The 17,485-nt window shown below is 39.5% G+C and overlaps 1 pseudogene; it reads left to right on the plus strand.

Moving 5' to 3' along the window:
• Positions 1-13,871: 13,871 nt before the first annotated feature.
• Positions 13,872-16,882, plus strand: LOC136329827 (ferritin heavy chain pseudogene; annotated as a pseudogene).
• Positions 16,883-17,485: the final 603 nt, after the last annotated feature.

The raw sequence follows: 17,485 nt of genomic DNA on the forward strand, positions 1-17,485 counted from the left end.
GGCGACCTTGGGGTCTCGAACCCGGGTCCTCTGCATCCCAGTCTAATACTCTATCCACTGCGCCACCACCTGGTCAGGCTAAATGTATCTTGAGGAGGTTTCAGTTAAGCTTGAAAAAATTAATTGTGCAGATTTTTCAGGAAATGAATATTCAGACATCATTCAAAGGGATTACATATTTTAAATTCATCTTAATGTAGTAAAATTATGGGACCTAAATATTAAACTAGAATATAATTTCTATCTTTAGCTGAAAACTGAAATGTAGTGCTTTTCCACTTAATTTTTACAAATCCTCAAAGTACTTTGTAATGAATGCAATTAAAAGCAAGATTAAGATCCCTGGCTAGTTAGCTCAGTTGGTTAGAGCATCATCCTGATACACTAAGGTTGCAGGCTCACTCTCTAGTCAGGGCACATATGAGAATCAATCAATGAATGCATTAGTAAGTAGAACAACAAATCAATGTTTTTCTCTCTTTTCTTTCTTTCTCTCTCTCTAAAAATAAATCAATACGTTTTTTAAATTTTTATTTTATTTATTCATTTTAGAGAGGAGAGAGAGAGGGAGGGAGAGAAAGGAGAGAGAGACGGGGGAGGAGCTGGAAGCATCAACTCCCATATGTGCCTTGACCAGGCAAGCCCAGGGTTTCGAACCAGCGACCTCAGAATTTCCAGGTCGATGCTTTATCCACTGCGCCACCACAGGTCAGGCTCAATAAGTTTTTTAAAAGCAAGATTAAGAAAATATTTTCAGAATTATAGATAATATATTGTATCTTATTATATGGCTCAGCGTTCCACTCATCACCTACCTGGCAAATTCACTCACTAAAAGTCAATCAGTTGCATTCATGAGCAGAATTTTCTCCTGGTGAGTTTATCTCCCTCAAGTGGAGTCCAGGAACCACCTCGGAGGCCTATAGTATTCGTTAAATAGCATGAGATCCAAACATAGAAACCTCATAAGGCTCATTTGGATCCTAATAGATGGCATGGCTGGTTAAGTTGAAGGGAAGGAATAAAAGGCAGCATTGTGGGGCCAGATTTGTTTCATTCATCACTATAGGGAGCCATGTCTGGAGACTCTATACATCAAAACTAATATTTTGTATAACCTTTGTTCCATCTCCAGCTTAATGAGTTGGAACTATCCTGAAAATGGCTGGCTTGAAACACCCATCAGAATGCCTATTGCCAGAATTCTAGCACTTGAAGCTTCACACACTAAGTGGAATTCAAATTTGGAAAACATTGTGTGGCAGATTAGCCTATATCCAAATTTGTGAATGTTGTTGTTTCTGTTTTAAGTTCAATTTATTGAGTGTAATTTACATCAAGTAAAACAACATTTTTATTCTGACAAACACATACAGTATGTAACCACCACCACAAGATATAAAAGATTTCTATCCCTTAGTAAAATGCCCTTTGTAGTGAATCTTATCCCCCATGCTCAGTCCCTGACAATCACTCATTTGTTCTCTGTCCCAATAATTATACCTTTTCCAGATTATCATATAAACAGAATCACACCATATGTAGATATCTGAGTCTGGTTTCTGTTAGTATAACGCATTTGAAAGTAATCCATGTTGTTACATGCATCACTAGTTTGTTTCTTTGTATTTACAGTTAGCATTGCATTGTGTGGATATACCACAGTTGATCTATTTAACAATTGATGGACATTTAGCCCCCCCCCCCCACTTTTTGGCCATGTTAATAATGCTACTATAAACATTCATGTAAAAGGTTTTCTGTGTATATGTTTTCAGTTCTCTTAGGTAAATAAATATCTACAAACAGGATTGCTAAGTCATATGATGAGTGTTTAGTTTTATAGACAACTACTAAATAGCCCTGGCCAGGTAGCTCAGTTGGGTTAACACATCATCCCAAAACATTGAGGTTGTGGATTCACGCCCTGGTCAGAGAACATACAAGAGTCAACCAATGAATGCATAAATAAGTGGAACAACAAATTGATATCTCTCTCTCTCTCTCTCTCTCTCTCTCCCTTCTGTTCTCTCTAAAATCAGTAAATAGAAATTGTAAAAAGTGGAAGTTATTTTTTAAAAAAAAGAAAATACTAAATTGTTTTCCATAGCGGTTGTACCATGTTGCATCCCCCTCAGCAATGTATGGGAGTTCCAGTTGCTCCACATCCTTGCCAGGACTTGTTACTGTCATGTTTGTTTGTGGTTTGTTTTTTGTTTTGTTTTTTTGCTATTCAATTGGTGTTTAAGAGTATTTCATTAAGGTTTTAACTTGCATTCCATATTGACTTATGTGAAGTGTTTATTTGTCACCCATATAGCTTTTTAGGTGAAGTGTCTGTTCAAATATTGTGACAATTAAAAATAATTTTTAAAATTTATTTATTGATGAGAGACAGAGAGAGTAAGAGAGAGAAGAACACTGATATATTTTACCACTTATTTATGCACTTATTGGTTACTTCTTGTATGTGCCCTGACTGGGGATTAATCCTACAACCTTAGCTTATTGGGACAATGCTCTAACCAACTGAGTTACCTGTCACGGCCTATTTTGACAATTTTTAGCTGGGTTTTTTGATTGTTGAATTATGAGTCCTTAATATATTGTGGATACTAGTCCTTTATCAAATATGACCCTCAGCTTTAAGAGTAGTAAGTTATTTTAGGCAGCTGCCAGCATAATCCAACATAACAGCACACAAAAAATGATTCCTTTAGGAGGCTAGCTAGCAGATGGTATCAAAACCACCATTTTTACACATGTGGATTTTCCTGAAACCAGCATCACTGCAGACAGAAAACATTCTTTGTAGAAAAATGACCATATTTGACAGTAAAAGATGATAAAAGTATGAGCCTAAAAATACATGAGTTTATCACCCTAAAGGAATGCATTAAAATTGAGAAAGTGGCACTCATAAGCTTCGGCTAAGTCATGATGTGCATAGAGCCTAACTGGGTATTATGTTTAGACCAGGGGTCTCAAACTCGCGGCCCGCGGGCCGCATGCGGCCGCCGAACAATTTTGTGCGGCCCGCAGACTAATCCATGAAGTTCAAAATATTTTGGATAAAATTAAGTAAGCCTAGGGGCCTACTTGTATTTTTCATTTCTCTAGCATCCTAGCTAGATATTAGCTTAGTTAACAGCAGTTGTGATGCGAACTACAGTTTCTGGTCGTTTTGTGACACTGAATAAACTGCATGTACGATTGTGCTTGTTGTACTGATTTTTTTTTGTTTTCAACTGCAGTGAGAAAAGTGTTGCATAACAGTTGCCTTTTGTAGACCTAGTGCGGCCTGCCGAACAGCTGTGATCTTGCTCTGCGGCCCACATGCTGAGTTGAGTTTGAGACCCCTGGTTTAGACTGCACCATGATCTAAATTTAAGAAAATACACATGGTTTACCAAGAAACTCTTGTTGGATCTGGCAAGTTAGAGTTTAACAGAAGCAGGTATTACATATATATGAGCCCTAATAACTTTCTGTCCTGAGCTTTATCAGTTAGACAACCCAAGTCTATAATTCCTATACTTTCAGGCCTGTTTCTAGAAAGCATTAGCTAGTACTTCTCAAATTCACATAAGAATCACTAACAGAGCTTTTAAAAATGATGGTTGCTACCCCTAGGCCCCAAGACCCCAATTTAATGAGTTTAAGGTAGTGTCTACATGTGTCTGAGGACACTAGGTGGTTCTACACATTACAGAAAGCCACAGTACTATGGTATAGTTTATTAATTGAAAACATTTATAGTTTAGCCTGACTGGTGATGGTGCAGTGGCTAGATCATCAACCTGAAATGCTAAGGGCCCAGGTTCAAAGCCCCAGGGTCACTGGCTTGAGTTGTAGGCTTGTCAGCTTGAGTGCAAGCTAACCAGCTTGAGTATGGAATCATCAACATGATCATTGGCTTGAGCCCAAAGGTCACTGGCTTGAAGCCCAAGGTCACTGGCTTGGGCAAGGGGTCACTGGTTTGGTTTGAGCCTCTGGTCAAGGCAGATATGAGAAGCAATCAATGAACAACTAAAATTCACTCTTTTTCCTCCCTCTCTTCATCTCTCCCTCTCTCTCCTCTCTCTCCTCTCTCTCTCTCTCTCTCTCCCTCTCGCTCAAAAAGGAAAAAGAAAGAAAGAAAAAGAAAATAGCTTACACTTACAAATTGCTTACTATTTTTAGGATACTTTTTTTTTGGTTTTTAAAATAACCCTTTGAGGCAGATAGGTGGTATATTTAATCCCATTTTAAGATGATAAATTCAAACTTAGAGAGTTTGAGTAGTTCACCCAAAATTACAGAACACAATTGAATAAATGTATCACACACCTAAAGTACTAAAAAAAAAGTTATATGCAAAAGAGTTACATACTTAACCCTTGTGCATTATAAAACCTTATGTCTTATCTATTGCTGCCTAACAAACCACTACAAAATATTTTTAGTGTAAATAATTTACATAATCTCCTGGTAAATAAACTGGATGAACTTGAGTCCAGAAATAGAATCTGGATAAGTAAGAGTGTATATCATTCAAAGGTATATTAAAAATAATGTCCCTAGACTTTTATAATACAGTAAAAACTTTGTTATAAGACAGATGTTCTAGGAATGTAATGTATAACATAATGACTATAGTTAATATTACATTGTATATTTGAAAGTTACTAAGAGTAAATCTTCAAAGTTCTTATCACAAGAAAATGTTTTGTTAGTTGCACATTAAATAATCTTACTAAAAGTAAATTTATATAAAATTAGGTCCATCCTAATTCTAGAAAGTATTGTATTTTTACCTCAACACACAAACTACCAAAAATTTTTCATGTTACTGCTGGACCTTTGAGCTTGCTTCACCTTGCACCAGCCTGCTGATAAAAGGGAACCGCAAATGCCAACTGTAATTGATGGTAATCACCTTAGAACCTGATCTTATCTACACCCAACCAGCCCTGGCTTGGATTTCATCTCTGTCAAGTGCAAAAGCTCTGACCCTGAAAATTCTACTTCTGTTTTGTATTAAACTTTTTTGAGCTCTGTGTGGAATAGGCCTGATATCTTAGCTCTGCACTGGTTATCAGTTATTCTTTGCCACCCAGGATAGGTAGGATTGATTTTGCTTATCTGAGATTTAATATTATTTTTTGTGCATCTAAAACATTCCGATTGGTCTGGAAAGAGGCTATTTGCATTTCTAAATATCATCATCAACAGGAATGCATAAGCAATGCTGTTAATTACGTTGTGTAACCTGCCAACATCTTATAATCATTCATTGCTGTGGCCTCCTGGTTCATTTAGCAAACACCACAGATGAGCTATCATGGTAACCCAATTTTTGCCAAGTACATTACTGACAAACTGTTTTTCTTTTCTTTTCAAGATGTTTTTCCTTTTACCTCTCTAGAATGCTGCCAGTAGTTTCTGCTGGAAGTCAAAGTCTAATAAAATCAGAGCCTCTAATGTATTTATACCTTCTCTTATTGAACAATTTCATAGAAATGCAGAAGAAGCAATGAGGGTAACAGCTATACTGAACTTAATTTTAACCAATAAACATCTAGTTGATGTTTTACTAATGACAGAAAACTGGGGAGGAAGAATGATGTCACTTAGAATTTGTGCCTGTGTAAGCATTCTACTACTGTTTGGGTGAAGAGTGGTGCAGACAGTGGCTTAGCCTGTCCTCACGGTGCTCCTAGACCATTACTAGGAACAAAAACAAATTTGAACAAAGTAGTGGTGTCAAGAAGACTCATGTACAGTGCCACTTTCAAATTTGAATTTAATTTTCAAATGTTTTATTTGTTAACATAGGTATGTAATTCAAAATGTGAAAGATACCGAAGTGAATGCTATAGAAATTCTGTTGCCTCTTTTCCCCCAACTACTTAGTACTCCTTCCTTTGAGTAATCTATTTTATCATATCCTCCCAGAGAAATGCAATCAAATCCAATAATATATTTTATTAAACCTGGGATGTCATTGATTACAAGATGTACCATTATGTTTATAGATTATTAATATATTCTACTATATTACATATAATTATATAGTATACGTTATATACATATTATTATATTATACTACTACAAAAGAAAAATTTTAAAGCCCTGCCTATAAACTATAATTTGACGTCTATTGTACAATGTATTCTTATTCCATAAACATTAAAAATGTAAAAGTCTGTGCATTTTAGGATCAATAAAATGTGTTCTATTTTTTTTTTTGAAATTTTACACAATATTTCTGTATTATGCTTGATTCACTCGACAGCACATCTTGGAGCTTATTTTATTTCAGTACCTAAGGCATTTCCTTCTCTTTTTTAATGTGGGAGAACTGTGAAAAGAGAACTTTAAGTCAGGAGGTGTAAAAAAAAAGCAAGGAATACACACTCTTTGGAAGTGATAATGAATAAACTGAAGATGATTGAAGGAAGAAACACAATAAACTGTACTTTGCTTTTTTTCTTCTCCAAGGATAAAGATCTTCAGATTGGAATCTGTAGGGCAAATATATAAAGAAGGACTCAAGTTTGCTGTAAGAGGGAAAAAAAATAGTAAGATAGTATCTTGACAGTTTACAGAACTTAAAGTATCTGAGTCTGAACAAATACAAAATATGGCATTAATATACACAGATGTGACAAAAGCATCCTGGAGAATTTTTGTGAGATGATGAAGGAAAGAAGAGGTGACTGAAAATGTGATAAAAGATTTTTACAAAAGTGGAAAACGTGGAGTATAAGAAATACAGATTAGTCAAATTTCCCATTTATAACAAGTTTTGAAGTACATTATTAAAATATGGTTTATTAGCATAAATTCATACTTTAAAAAAAAGAGGTGATTAGAAGGAATCAGAATAGGTTTGCTAGAAATGTTATGCCACAGCTAGGTCATGTCTAAGGTGTAGGAAAAGAACTAAAGAAATGATTTTCTTTGCCAATAAACTTAGTGACTGTACCCTGTCAAGAGTCAATTGACTGTTCTCTTCTCCTGTGCTCCAAGTAAGATGCTATGAAGAACAACAGGTATAACTGGGTGAAAAACAGAACAGGATTCATGCCCTGTATCTGACATTCCCTAATGACCTTGAACATGTGACTTCATTTTGTTTCTCCTTCTCCAAAAGAAGGAGATTGTATTTATTGACTTTTAATTACATTTTAACTATACTCTGGTTATAACTATATTCTATATAACTATTCAATGTATATTATAAATATAATCTGGAGAATTTGGAAGATCTAGAGTTTGTTGATGTAAAAAAAAATTCTGATTATTTTTCTTGCTATCTTTATGGAAGTGATGAAGAAATGTGGGTTAAGTTTCCATCTAGTTTCAATCAGGCTGACATTTGTATGCAAATGGTTGTTTTATTTGGTCAAAAGTCAAATAAAAACATAAGATTGTGAGAACTATGGTTCAAAATCATCTCAAACTACTGAAAAAAATGCCTGAAGTCAATAAAAGGAAATTTAATAAAGTTAACCTTGAATTTCTCTATTTTAATTGTTTAAAAAAAGTCATTTTTGCCCTGGCCGGTTGGCTCAGCAGTAGAACGTTGGCCTGGCGTGCAGGGGACCCGGGTTCGATTCCCGGCCAGGGCACATAGGAGAAGCGCCCATTTGCTTCTCCACCCCCCCCCTCCTTCCTCTCTCTCTCTCTTCCCCTCCCGCAGCCAAGGCTCCATTGGAGCAAAGATGGCCCGGGCGCTGGGGATGGCTCCTTGGCCTCTGCCCCAGGCGCTAGAGTGGCTCTGGTCACGGCAGAGCGACGCCCCGGAGGGGCAGAGCATTGCCCCCTGGTGGGCAGAGCGTCATCCCCTGGTGGGCGTGCCAGGTGGATCCCGGTCGAGCGCATGCGGGAGTCTGTCTGACTGTCTCTCCCCGTTTACAGCTTTAGAAAAAAGAAGAAGAAGAAGAAGAAGAAGAAAAGTCATTTTTGGCCCTGGCCGGTTGGCTCAGTGGTAGAGCATTGGCCCAGCATGTGGAAGTTCTGGGCTCAATTCCTAGTCAGGGCACATAAGAGAAAGGTCCATCTGCTTCTGTACCCTTCCCCCTCTCCTTCCTCTCTATCTCTCTCTTCTCTTTTCGCAGCCAGGGCTCTATTGGAGCAAAGTTAGCCCCAGGCACTGAGGATGGCTCCATGGTCTCCATCTCAGGTTCTAGAATGGCTCAGGCCACAACAGAGCAACACCCCAGATGGGCAGAGCATTGTCCCCTGGTGGGCATGCCGGGTGGATCCCGGTCAGGTGCATGTGGGAGTCTGTCTGACTGCCTTCCAGCTTCTAACTTTGGGGAAAAAAAGTCATTTTTGATGTGGAGAAATCAGAACCCTCATACATTGCTTATGGAAATGTAAAATGGTGTAGGCACTGTGGAAAACAGTTTGTTGGTTTCTCAAAAAGCTAAACATAGAGTTGCCATATTACCTAGCAATCCCATCCTTAGATATGTACCCATGAGAACTGAAAGTATGTTCATATGAACAATATGAACACTTGTACACTAATGTTCATAGCAACACTATTTGTAATAGCCAAAAAGTAGGAACAATCTAACTGTCCATCAATTAATGAATGGATAAATAAAATGTAGCACATCTATACAATGGAATATTACTCAACCATTAGAGGGATTATGTACTGACATACACTATAATATGGACGAATCATGAAAACATTATTCTGAGTGAAAGAAGACAGACACAAACAGCCACATGTATTGCATTATTATCCCAGAATAGGCAAATCGATAGAGACAAGAAGTAGGTGAGTGGTTGGCAGGGGATTGGAGAGGGAGTAGTGGGGAATGATTTCTAATGAGTATGGGATTTCTTTTAGGGCTGCTGAAAATGTTCTGGAATTAGACAGTGATGGTAATTACACAATCCAGACTAAAATAAATATCACCAAATTGTATATTATAATATGGTGAATTTTATGGTATATGAATTATATCTTATTCTAAAAAATTAATTTAAAAGGAATTTACAGAAATTTAGTATGAGAGACCAGACTTCATAGTTTAATAAGGTTAAAACAAGAAAATTATAATTTTGAAGTGGTATGAGCTCATAATTAATCAACAGACTGAAATGGCTCCTTAAGAAAGTATGTCATCTTGAGCTTATTGAGAAAGTATTGAGAATTAGGTCAAGCTTTTCCAGGATCATCACAACAACTCTCTAAGTGGCTACTATCTTCCTTTTACAGAAGAGAAACCTGAAGTTAAGTAACTTGCACAAGAGCACTCAACTAGGAAAGGGAGAGAGCCAGGCTTTAAACTTAGTTTATCTGACACCAAGGCCCATGTTCCTGTTCACTGTGCAATACTTGCATTAAGAAAAGATGAAAAGTCAGATCAACAGACATGATAGCCTGACAGCAAATTGTACTGATTATACTTCATCTTCACCCTTGTGGCCAGCTTTGAAAACCACACTGATGGTTTTAAATTATATCCACAATTTCTTTGATGTTGCTCCCTTCAAAAGGTGAGGCCAAATTTCCCTCCTTGAGTGTGGGCTATGCCTAGTGACTGGCTTCCATAGAATAGAATAAGGAGAAAGTGTGATTCTGATATTAGGACCTAAAACATAGTATGGTTTCCCTCTTGCACTCTCTTTTGGATCACTGTCAATGGAGGAAGCTAGCTGCCATGTTTTCAGGACACTCAAGCAACCCTATAAAGGGTCTACATGTTAAGGAAGTAAGGCCTCCTTCCAAAAACCAGCAATAACCCACCAGGCATGTGAATGTTCTTTCTTAGAAGCAGATCCTCCTGTTTCAGTCAATCCTTCAAATGACTGCAGCCTTCGAATGACTGACTCCTGATTGGGATGTCATGAGAGACTCCGGGTCAGAACCACACACCTAAACCATTCCTGGATTCTTGACTCTCTTTCTCTCAGAAATGATGAAAATGTTTTGGAATCACGTAGTAGTTATGGTTGCAGAGCCTTGTGAATCTACTAAAAAGAATTCACTGAGTTGTACACTCAGAAGTGGTGTAAAATGATACACACTCATAGCTTAAAGCAACTGTTTTAGAGTAATATGTTTCACAGCAAAAGATAAATAATATGCACCAGTAAAGGGACACTGACAAACCTAACTATATCCCAAGAATAACAGCCAGGAGGGCACTAAGATTTGAAGCCCTGTCAAATGTAGAATGAACTTGATGTATTTTTGGCTGGAGTAGGGAAGTCTAACGAAGACCTGGTTTCTATGTGCAAATATCTTCCAGCTGGTTACATCAGCATCATGGCTGAATAAGACTCCCTTTGCATGTCCCACTCCTCAGTAACAACAATTTGGCATTCGTCCATGGACAGAAGTGCCCTTGTGGGAGCTGTGGGATCTGGACCACACACCAAAAGGCCTGGAAGGAGTCTCAGCCACCTGCACACTGGACATACAGACCCCAGTCCTAGTTGTAGACCCTATAGTGTCCTGTGAACTGGCTCCAGCCCTTCTTCACTATGGCCTGGGAAACATAGCCACAGATGAGAGGGTTTTTGCAGGTCCAACTTTCTGGTTGAGATGTTCTAACTCATCGCCGGGGGGAAAAAAGAAGATAGGACATATTGGAGAAGTTAATAAAGACTGAGGGAGGTGACTGTTATTTCAAATGCAAAGACAGCAATGCAAAACTTTTAAGGAATATGAAAAAAATCAAGAAAATATGACACCACTGAAGGATCACAATAATCTTTTAATGACTGACCTCAACAACATGAGATCTTCAATTTACCTGATAAAGAATTCAAAATAGCTGCTTTAAAAAAACTAAACAAAACTAATAACTGGGTTTTTAAAATTAAATTTATTGGGATGATACTGGTTAATAGGATCATATAGTTTTCAAGTGTACATTTCTATGATACATGATCTGTATATTGCATTGTATGCCCACCACCCAAAGAGCTACTTTTTGAAAAGTTAAAATTGACAAACCTTTGCTAGCCTAATTAAGAAGAAAAGAGAGAAGACTCAAATAAATAAAATCATAAATAAAAGAGACATTATAACTGGTATCATAGAAAAGATCATAAGAGAACTACTATTAATAATCATTTGCTAACAAACTGAACAACCTATACAAAATGGTTAAATGCCTAGAAATATACAATCTACCAAGACTGAATCATGAAGAAAAAGAACATCTAAACAGAACAATAATGAGTAAGAAGATAGAATTAGTAATCTAAAACTTTCCAAAAGAGAAAACCCCAGAATCAAATGGTTTCCCTAGAGAAGCCTACCAAACATTTAAAAAGAATTAACGCCAATCCTTCTCAAACTTCCAAAAAATTGAAGAGAAGGAAACACTTCCAAACTCATTCTACTAGCCCAGCATCACCCTGATGCCAGAGCCAGAAAAGGACGCTACAAGAAAAGAAAACTACACGTCAATATCCCTGATGAATATAGATGCAAAAATTCTCAACAAAATGTTAGCAAATCAAATTCAATAATACATTAAGAGGATCATAATAAACCCTGGCCGGTTAGCTCAGTGGTAGAGCATCGGCCTGGCGTGTAGAAGTCCCAGGTTCAACTCCCTGCCAGGGCACACAGGAGAAGCGCCCAACTGCTTCTCTACCCTTCCCCCTCTACTCGCTCTCTGTCTCTCTCCTCCCCTCCCACAGCCAAGGCTCCATTGGAGCAGAGTTGGCCCGGGCACTGGGGATGGCTCCATGGCATCTGCCTCATGTGCTAGAATGGCTCCGTTGCAGCGGAGTGGTGGCCCAAATGGGCAGAGCATCGGCCCCTGGTGGGCATGCCAGACCGGGTGGATACCAGTAGAGCACATATGGGAGTCCGTTCTCTGACTCCCTGCTTCTCACTTCAGAAAAAAAAAAAAAGAAAGATCATATACCCCAATCAAGTGAAATGTACCCCTAAGATGAACAATGGTTCAACATATGCAATTCAATAAATGTAATACACCAGATGAATAGAATGAAAGATAAAAATCATATAATCATCTCAATTAATGCAGAAAAAATATTTGACAAAATATAACCGCCTTTTATGATAAAAAAACTGTCAAAGTGGGTATAGAAGAAATTTATATATTGCCATATATGATAATCCCACAGTTATATTATACTCAATGGGGAAATGTTGAAAGCTTTTTCTCTAAGATCAAGAACAAGACAAAGGTTCCCACTCTCACTGGTCCTATTTAACACAGTACTAGCAGTCCTAGACAGAACAATTAGGCAAGAAAAAGAAATAAAAAGCATCCAAATTAGAAAAGAAGAAGTGAAACTGTCTCTGCAAATATTATAATCTTTCATATAGAAAATCTGAAAGATTCCACCAAAATTTTTTTAGAACTAATCAATGAATTCAGTAAAGTTGTAGGATACAAAGCCAGCATACAGAATTCAGTTGCATTTCTATATGCTAACAATGAAATATCTGAAAAAGAGATAAAGGAAGTTTCTTTCAACCTGTGAAGGAATGGGAAGAACTTCTTTATGTGATGCCAACAGGCAAAAATAAAATAAAAAAAGGTAGAGGTCAGTTTGGATTCCTTTTTATGAAGCATTTGCAAACAGTCATAAGTGACCTATGCAAGAAGGGACCCTTTAGAAGAATTAACAGAAGGGTTCTAACTGATGTTTGGTGGCACTGCCAGAAATGTGGATATATAGGTTCCTGCACAGGAACAAAATACAGTATGTCTTCTTAGGGATGTTCAAAGGCATTCTCTCTCCAACCCCAACCCACCCTGCAGTACAGTATCCTGTTTTAGAATGCTCAATTGCAACTCAGAATGGACCAAAGCCAGTGGCTGGATTCAGCTGGTGTGCACTGGTTTGGCAGAACTGATACCTAAATTTTGGTTGAGTTTGGCAAACCAGTTGTTAAAATGGCACTTGTAATCAAGGTTCTCTCTAAGGTGGCTGCCTGGGTAGCTGACCAATGTAGAAATCACAAATTTACATTTCTTACTTTTTTTTAATGTTTATCTGCACTACAGCGTATTCTAAGCGCCTGTAGTAATGTTCATTTCATCCATAGGTGAGAAAAACTGCAGGTGAGGACACCAATCAAGAAGCAATATGGGGCCCTGGCTGGATGGCTCAGTGGTAGAGTGTCGGCCTGGTGTGCAGGAGTCCCAGGTTCAAGTCCCGGCCAGGGCACACAGGAGAAGCGCACATCTGCTTCTCCACCCCTCCCCCTCTCCTTCCTCTCTGTCTCTCTCTTCTCCTCCTGCAGCCAAGGCTCCACTGGAGCAAAGTTGACCTGGGCACTGAGGATGGCTCTGTGCCTCTGCCTCAGGCATTAGAATGGCTCTGGCTGCAACAGAGCAACGCCCCAGATGGGCAGAGCATCGCCCCCTGGTGGGCATGCCGGGTGGATCCCAGTCGGGCGCATGTGGGAGTCTGCCTGACTGCCTCCCCGTTTCCAACTTCAGAAAAATACAAAATAATAATAATAATAATAAAAAAAGAAAAAAAAGAAGCAATATGGAAATGTCTTAAATAACAGTTTTACTGTTTTTTGTCAGGCATTATTTAATATTTTTTCATTAATATTTTAAAACTTTCTTATAACATAATCTAGTTTTGTGTACCTTTTACTGTTCCTATTTAAGTATTAAATGCAGGAAATAATAAACTATCTTTCGGTATATTGTTTTTTTATACTTAACATGGTCATTAGGGCAGAGAATCAGTTGTTAAGTTATTTGAATCCCACCACTGACACAGCTGAGCTATTGGTGTAAATGGATATAGCCTTCTGCCGCCTCCTCACACTGTCCTGGGAGTGCCCGAGGTCCCACTGCAGCTCTAGCACCTCACAAGCCCCCACCACTGCCACCTTTCCTCAGCTGACAGGTATGACCACCATGTCCATCTCGCAGGTATGGTAGAACTACCACCAGGAATCAGAGGCTGCCATCAACCACAAGATGCTCTATGCTGCCTACGTCAACCTGTCTGTGCCTTACTGTTCGAGTAGGCAGCTAGTTAGTTGTTGAAAAAGAAAGGGAGCAAATGGAGCAGACATCTAATTAAGCTGGATTAACTAGGAAGCTCAGATACTCCATGGAATAGCTGCATTGCTCCATCAAGGGGATTAACATCCCTCTGTTCACCCAAGTGGGCAGGAAGAACTGGCTTTCCAGTCTCCCCAAGGAATAGATAACCAGTCTGTTCCCCCAGATTACCTGTAAAACCAGTAAGAGGGAAAGGAAGGAAGAACCAGGAAAAGGGAAATTCCTTTGCTGAGGCACGCACAGTAGAAGCCAAAATGGTATAGAAGGAGGCCCTTCTACTATGAGGCATGCATAATAGGAGCCAAAATGGCAACTATAAAAGAGAGAAGAAATCTAACCTGGGAAAATTTGGGGAAAGAACTGGATTGGATAAAGTCATGAAATTGCAAGGTCCAGGAAAGGGATTGGTTAAGGCAGGGGTCGGGAAGCTTTTTGGCTAAGAGAGCCATGAACGCCACATATTTTAAAATGTAATTCCATGAGAGCCATACAACAACCTGTGTACCTTATGCATTATCCAATAAAAATTTGGTGTTGTCCCGGAGGACAGCTGTGATTGGCTCCAGCCACTGCAATCATGAACATGAGCGGTAGGAAATGAATGGATTGTAATACATGAGAATGTTTTATATTTTTAACGTTATTATTTTTTTCATTAAAGATTTGTCTGCGAGCCAGATGCAGCCATCAAAAGAGCCACATCTGGCTCACAAGCCATAGGTTCCCGACCCTTGGGTTAGGGGGAGGGCCCAGCACAAGCCTGCAAAGAGCCAGGAAAGAGATTGGTTAGTTTAAAAGAAAGGTTACCTCTTCCCAAACCCAAGATATTATAATTAAAGCTCAACAAAGGCCTGAGGCCCATTTGTTTGCGTGCATTCTCTCTCTGTAACAGCCCTGCAGGTCCAAGAGTGGGTCCAAGCACAGGCTAGGGTATAGCAGCACAGCACTGGTCAGAGCATAGCCAGGAACAGAGACTAGGCTAGTCGGAGGGGGACAGAGACTGAGCTGGACTACTGGAACTTTGGCATGGACTGAACTGAACTATGGAAGCTTTGGATGCCCTGCTGATGCTGATGTGTGCTGGGCTGATGGCACAGCATCTCTGGGCACTGAATCTTCTTCTGGGCTTGGTGAGGATAAGTGTAGGTCTGAGGTCCCAGAGGTTGGACTTCTTCTGCTGAGAGACAGAGCTGTGCCATTTAGTCCTGGATGAGACATCAGGCACTTGGGACAGTCCTTTGTTTTCACTCCAGTACATCTTGCCACAGTTGCTTACATCCTCCTATGCGTGGGTCCCTGAAATGCTTTTCTCATGACTTCACAAGAACTTGTGACTAAGGGAGCAGAGGGAATCAGACGCTGAATGTAATAAACTAGGGAAGAGGAAATCAAATACTAAGATTAATAAAACTGGAAATCCTGCTTCAGGAGAAAGTTATAGCATTCCATTTACTAGGAAGCCATGCATTTACAGTTCCGGTCACCCCGATGGATCACAGCCTTGCCCCACTAAGGAGATTAACAGTCTTTCCGGGGCACAACCAGTCCTTCACCCAGACTATGGGGGGAAGTGCTTCTATGCTTCCACTTTAAGACATGTGCAGTAAAAGCCAAGATGGTGGCCACAGAGAGGCCTGTCGGTCTACCTTAGAAGAAGGATCTGATCGATTAGTGGGAGGAACCATGAGAAGAAACTTATTAGGAAAGATTAAGAAACTTATTAGATGCCTGACCTGTGGTGGCGCAGTGGATAACGCCTCGACCTGGAAATGCTGAGGTCGCCGGTTTGAAACCCTGGGCTTGCCTGGTCAAGGCACATATGGGAGTTGATGCTTCCAGCTCCTCCCCGCTTCTCTCTCTCTGTCTCTCTCTCCCTCGCTCTCTCCTCTCTAAAAATGAATAAAGAAAAAAAAAAAAAAGATTAAAAAAAAAAAAAAAAAAAAAAAGAAACTTATTAGGTGGTTTAAATAAAAGCTAGTCTTTCTAGCCCAAAATATAAACACAGATGTAACAAAGAACCTGCCCTTCTCTTCTCTTTTTGCTTAGGAAATTGAACTGGTGCTGTTTGTTGGTGGGTTCTCTAAGCAGCCTCCTACAGGCCAGCAGCCAGCCACGTGGCCTCCCAAGTCCAGGTTCTGAGAGTGGCCTGGATATAGCAACACAGCACCTGGACTGGACCACGCTTGGATATGGATTAAATAGAATATTTGGACACTGATCTTTGTACTAGGCTTAATAAAAACAAGATTGGACTTTTTTGAGAGATGGACAGAGAGATAAGACATTGGGAACCTGTGGACAGTCTCCCATTTCAACCCCAAGTAAATATTACTGCAAAAGCCTTATCTCCTCTACATGAGTCCTATGGAATGCCTTCTCTGCGACTCTGTGAAAGAGCACCATTTCCACCTGCAACATTACTACTTTAACCACAATGATGTGGCTTTGAAGAACTTTGCCAAATATTCTCTTCATCAAGGTCATGAGGAGAGTGAGGAACATGCTGAAAAACTGGTGAAGCTGCAGAATCAACAAGGTGACAGTCTTCCTTTAGGATGTCAAGAAACCAGACAGACCGTGAAGACTGGGAGAATGGGCTGAATGCAGTAAGTGTGCGTTACACTTGGAAATAAATATGAATCAGTTACTATTGGAATTGTACACACTTGCCACTGAAAAAAAATGACCTCCATTTGTGTGACTACACTAAGACTCATTTCCTGAATGAGCAGGTGAAATCTACTGAAGAATTGGGCAACCACATAACCAGCTTGTGCAAAATGGGGCCCCCAAATCTGTCACAGCGGAGTATCCATTTGACAAGCACCCTGGAAGACAATGAAAAGAGCTGAGCCTTAGGCTGGCTTTCCAGAGCCATGGGGATGACTCTCCTCATTGCCGAAGCAGTACATATATGTTGGAGTTTCCTTTACTTTTTCTATAAGTTGTACCAAATTGCCCACTTATGTTTTCTCATTTGTACTATTCCTTCTAATAAAGTAATTTTGTTCCTTTTACCCCCCCCCCCAAAAAAAAAGAGTTGTTCTCTCTACATCAAACCGTAAGCTATTGGAGTTCAGGATCTCTGACTAGTGCTGAACGCTGAGAAATGAGGTGACAGTGAAGGGACCAAAATCCTGCCATGAAGCTGCTCTTTGAGATACTGATTATAGTAAAATGCTTATTAAGAAACAAAAGATTCAGAAAGAACTTTTGACCCACTTCCCCTTTCCTGCCTAAGAGATTCAGACAGAGAAATCTGCTTCAGGGATGAGATTTTAAGATGCTACCTGAGCCTAATTTGAAATAGTGCTATGCCCTGGCCAGATAGCTCGGTTGGTTAGAGCATCCTCCCAAAGCCCAGAGGTTGCTGGTTTGATCCCCGGTCAGGGCACATACAGGAACAGATCGATATGCCTGTCTCTCTCTTTCTTCCTCTTCCTCTCTCTAAAATC

Source organism: Saccopteryx bilineata, chromosome 3 (genome assembly GCF_036850765.1).
Source record: "Saccopteryx bilineata isolate mSacBil1 chromosome 3, mSacBil1_pri_phased_curated, whole genome shotgun sequence".
NCBI classification, from domain to species: domain Eukaryota; kingdom Metazoa; phylum Chordata; class Mammalia; order Chiroptera; family Emballonuridae; genus Saccopteryx; species Saccopteryx bilineata.